The sequence below is a fragment of the Symphodus melops genome, assembly GCF_947650265.1.
Source record: "Symphodus melops genome assembly, chromosome: 12".
Classification (NCBI taxonomy): domain Eukaryota; kingdom Metazoa; phylum Chordata; class Actinopteri; order Labriformes; family Labridae; genus Symphodus; species Symphodus melops.
Window position 1 is genome coordinate 1410484 of NC_136702.1, and position 5000 is coordinate 1415483.

General features: G+C 44.2%; 1 protein-coding gene across 1 annotated transcript in view; it reads left to right on the plus strand.

Moving 5' to 3' along the window:
* The window catches only part of slc35a5 (solute carrier family 35 member A5), a 102830-nt gene extending 100781 nt beyond the window's left edge, over positions 1 to 2049 (plus strand). The window contains exon 11 of the mRNA XM_079357570.1: positions 2039 to 2049. The gene's annotated coding sequence lies outside the window, so the exon portion shown is untranslated. The remainder of the gene's footprint in view (positions 1 to 2038) is intronic.
* Positions 2050 to 5000: the final 2951 nt, after the last annotated feature.

The following is a 5000-nucleotide window of genomic DNA, read 5'->3' on the forward strand; positions in this document are numbered from 1 at the left end:
AATGACGTATCTTTCTCAGATGACGAATATATAAAGCTGCATATCGTGACTTATGATGTGGGCGGAGTCAGGCAGGTGCCAATCAAAGCATGAGAAGCCACGCCCACACACCGTCTTCACGATTTTTTTATGAACAGTCTAAAACTAAACTTAAGAAAACGTGACCAATTAGAGCAACGAGTCCACATGCAGTACCGTCCATGTCCACTAGGGGGCCGTGAGTCACACTTTTCTAATTTGTAAAATTAGCCGTTTTAGGAGGATTTCTGAGAGTCGTGATTTTTTTTCCCCAGAAGATATTCAAAGACATTTTTGCTCTTTAGTTTTCTTTGACTTTAAGTGCAGGTACGTGCATGTTAGGATGTTTGTTTTACTACTTTAAGCCGAACTCTCAGACGCTGTAAACGTCCTCGGAGAGAGCGATTCAAAGCCTGAAGTATTTTCTCAAAGAACAGACCCTTTGCTCTGTCCTGAACCTGGCATACAATGTAGATTTCTGTGTGGTTCAATTCTACAGCTACATTGTCTGCTGGGTTTCTGGCTAGCAATATAAGCCGGCTGCTGTGTGAAAACCCTGCAGAAAGGTAAGCATTCAGTGTGCCTCGCATACCTGACCCTGAAGGTTCAATAAAAAAGAAAATATTTCACATGAAGACTACTGACTGAGTGGATTTTGTTTGTCAGACTGGGTATCAAATTTGAAGGCAGGAAATCTGGAATCTGCAGAATCTAAATTGATCCAGTGTTGCCTCTGTGTCCCTGGAGTTAACCCCGAGCAGAGAGATGCCAGGAATATTCTAGTAACTCAGCACAAAGCCGACTCGTTGTCTGTCAGGAGGATGTCAGACTGCTGTCAGACCGGCTCCTTATTAGTGGGACACGACTGTCTCCCTGCAGCCAACACACACACACACACACACACACACACACACACACACACCTGGGATTGTACCAAAACTTCACACAAACCATTGATGCCTTCAGTAGATATTTGGCACCCCGTCCTCGGTGTGCAGCAGTGACAATCTTCATGACACTGAACTCAGACGTTTTTTTTTTTTTTTTTTTCAATCAATCTTTATTCGTACTGTGCAAAGTCACAACAAATGCTATCTGAAGGCACGTAAAACAAAAGAGCAGGCTGAAGACCAAACTGTGACCTGACATGAATCCATCATGAGCACGTTTCAATCAGGAGAGACTTCAGAGTTCACAATTAGGAAAAGATCAATATGCAATGTCTTTGTTGATTAGACTCGTCGGGCACTCAGAGGGGAAGCGAGGCCGATGAGGAGACCTCACAGGGAGTCTAGACCCTCATAGGGAGTCTAGACCCTCATAGGAGTCTAGACCCTGGTGGTGGTTTAGAAGAATGCAGGATGAGATGAGGAGGTTTTGAGCAGCGGAGCCGACGATGCCAGAAGAACCCAGAAGAGCTCAGATGCTACCAGGGAAATGTCTGAACCTTTAACCCGACTAAATGTTTAAAGTGCAGACATGATGTGGGTCAAAGTGAGTTTTCTCTTTACTGATGAAAAAAACATGAAACATTTTCACTGCTCCATTTAAAGTACTCACGATAGAAACATAAAAAAAAGAAAAAACATTAAAAAAAAAAAAAACAAGACAAAAATCTTGAAATGTGCAGAATAAAGAATGACATCCCTTCAACTGGACTCCTGTCGAGATTATTTCCCATCATGCACTGGGTGGAAATTGATGAGAAGAAGCAGTTTTTGGTTTGGTGTGAAAATGAGAAATCGAAGAGCTGAGACTGAGTTCAATAATCACCAAATATTGGAGACTGATTTTAATGATCACCAAATATTGGAGACTGATTTTAATGATCACCAAATATTGGAGACTGATTTTAATGATCACCAAATATTGGAGACTGATTTTAATGATCACCAAATATTGGAGAAGATCTGGATCATAAATACAAGAAGAAGAAGAAGAAGAATGATTCAAACAAAGTACAAACAAAAACATGAATAAACTCATTTTAAAACAAGCAGCATGTTTTGGGTCGGCTGAGGCTCAGTTGGGAGAGTCAGGTCGGGTTTTTATCACCAACACTTCCTGAGCTTTGCCGAGGAACCCTTGAGCACACACACACACACACACACACACACACACACACACTGAAGGACTGAACAGGTCGTCTCTGTCTCTGTTCTCGAGTTAAAGTTCGTCCTTTCACACTTTGTGTTTGTGACTCCGTGTGGCGTGAATCCATCAGGACGCTGTGAGGTGTGTGTGTGTGTGTGTGTGTGTGTGTGTGTGGGCGGGTTATTGTTGCTTTGATAATCTGTTGGTGACGCGCGGTGCGATGTCCGCGTCCACTCAGAACAAAAAAACAACTTGGAGAGAAAAAGAGTGATGACGAAAAGGAAAGAAAAGTGTGAAAAAGGACGGAGAGAGAGAGCCATCTGTCGTCACACACACACACACACACACACACACACACACACACACACACACACACACACTCTGAAGCGGGGAGGTGAAGGTGGGCTCAGTGATGTCATCGGCGTCCTGCCTCACATCACTGGAGTTATCTGAAGGTTCCTCTGCAGAAGAGCTTCTCCGATCAGCGACGGCGAGCGACACGTTAGAGAGTGACCTCGTCGACGATCTTATATTTCACCTCGCCAATCAGTGAAGCCAAAAGATTTGGCGCTCCGCCTGCTGACTGGCTGCTGTACATGTCATAAGCCCCGCCCCCTTCCATGTTAACAGATGGGTTAAAAAAACTATTAAAAAGTTAAAATGAAAGTCTGTCCGTTGTAGCTTCTTCTCATCGGGATGATTCACGCCACTCGGTTTCGTTTTTCTGATTCTTGTTTTTAATTCGACAGGATGTGACATCATGATTGACAGCTCTGTTGACTCCTCACAGCCATCTCAATCCGATTAAAGAGTAAAGGAGGAACACAGTCATAAAACTTTCCAGACCCAGCTCTCTTATTGAGTTGGGATTCTAAGGCTCACTGAGGACGGATGTGTGTGTGATTCAGAGTTCAGCTTGATGATGACGAAGGTAAGAAGAAGGAGACTGAAGATAAAGAAGGTGACCTGCAGACCCCTCAGACATCGAAGTCCTCGCTCCCTCACGGTCTCTGCAGTGTGGAGCCCCCGCCTCGGACACATTTCTTTTAGCGCGTGGATATTTCTCCTTTCAAACGGAGAACAGGTAAAGTACTTCTCAATGCCGCAGAGCCTCGTTCAGATTCTGTTTTTTTTTTATTTAATAGAAATATAAGCAAGGTGAATAAAAAATAGAGGCTTTCAAGTTCCACTGACTGGCAATAAAAACTCGAGTCTGCGGGGCTGAAAGGATTCTGAGTCTGATTCATTTAAAAAAAAAAAACAACCTCCAGGTCGTCTCTGCAGCGGACAATAAAAGTGATCACGAGCAGGTTACAGAGAGCGCAGACCTTCAAAGACAGACGCGTCGAGGTAAAGCTTCGTTACCTGCTCTCTACAAATGTCATGAAAACGGCTCATAAAAAAAAAATCATGGTGTCGAAATTTTGGGACGCAGGTAAAGCGCCCGATGCACGCCGACCCCGGTCCTCAAGCAGGCGGGTTCGAATCTGACCTGTCGCTCCTTTCCGTCTCTTTTCAAGGTGACCTATAAATAAAAATATGCTTTTTATTGCTCTCGTGTAATCTTATTGAATCATCTGCACCGCTGATGTAAAAGCAAACACTTCACATGCGGCTGTAATTAATCCAGTGACGCAGCTCAAACCAGGAGGAGTGTTTGTTTTTAAATCATCTTCTTCCTCTTGACGCAGAACGAAAAGAAAAAAAAAAAGGCTAAACAAACATGGCTGACCTCACCAGGATGTAGATAACCTTCAAAACATGACCGCAACCGAAGCTGCACAGAACCACGTTGGATGAATCATCACGGTTGTGTAAAAAAAAACCTCACAATTCCAATCCGATGACTCCGACGCCGACGGAGCGGCGATCTCTGCAGCGTGACGTCGCGTCTTCGGTTTCACCACGTTACGCCAGAAGCTTAAAAGACTGCTGGCGAGCGAGGCGAGTTCAAACACATCTCCATACCCAACCTGCTGAGTCACCGCAGGCAGGGGAGGGAACCATCAACCTCCAGACGTGCTGCTCCGACAGCTAACGGCTTCTCAAGGTCGGTTCAAGGATTTCAAGGTCACAGACTGCGGATAAAATCACGAGAGCTTGAAGAGAGGCTCGCTCCTGTGATCTTGTTTTTGTTTTTTTTCATAGATTTGAGTCCTTGAGATTCACCGGGAATTTTTTTTTTTAAATCAAACTTGATGCAAGCAGGGATGTTGCATTAAACGAATTTTGAGCTTTGCCAAATTAAAACAGAAGTTCAAGGCACCCAATATTAAAAAAAAAAAAAAAATGCAGGCAAACTCCTACACGTGAGTGTTGAAGTCACGATCACACCGACACCGAGGCAGCTTTAAGTTAAATTATGACTGAAGATCTGTCACGGTTTCTTTCTCTATTTTAAATTTTGAGAAGTTAAATAAACAACAAGATTAATTCAAAATGCAAACGTGTGTGTAAAACATTCAGATTTATATTCATCAGTGAGCTCGCAGATTATTCTGGTCTGATGGTTTTATTCATTTATTAACATGTTAAGTTCTGATCCACCTCAGGCCGGTCTCTGCAGCCTGCATGGAACAAGTCAGTCATGCACGCTGATGACTGTGTCAACCTTGGCTCACTGATAGCGTCCTAAAAATAGTCTCCTCTCCAGCGGCCTTCATCCTGCAGGTGACACACACACACACACACACACACACACACACACACTGGTAGAAATACACCCGCACCTGGTGACTGCCTGGTGAGTATTTCTGGTCCAACGTGAAGTCAGGGGTGAAGGGTCGGTCAACGTGTTCACGTCAGCCTCTAAGTTTAGCTCAACACGCACGCCGTCCGTCAGACAGAGACGCCGAGACGAGCACGGGATCGGAGACATGAAACGCTGA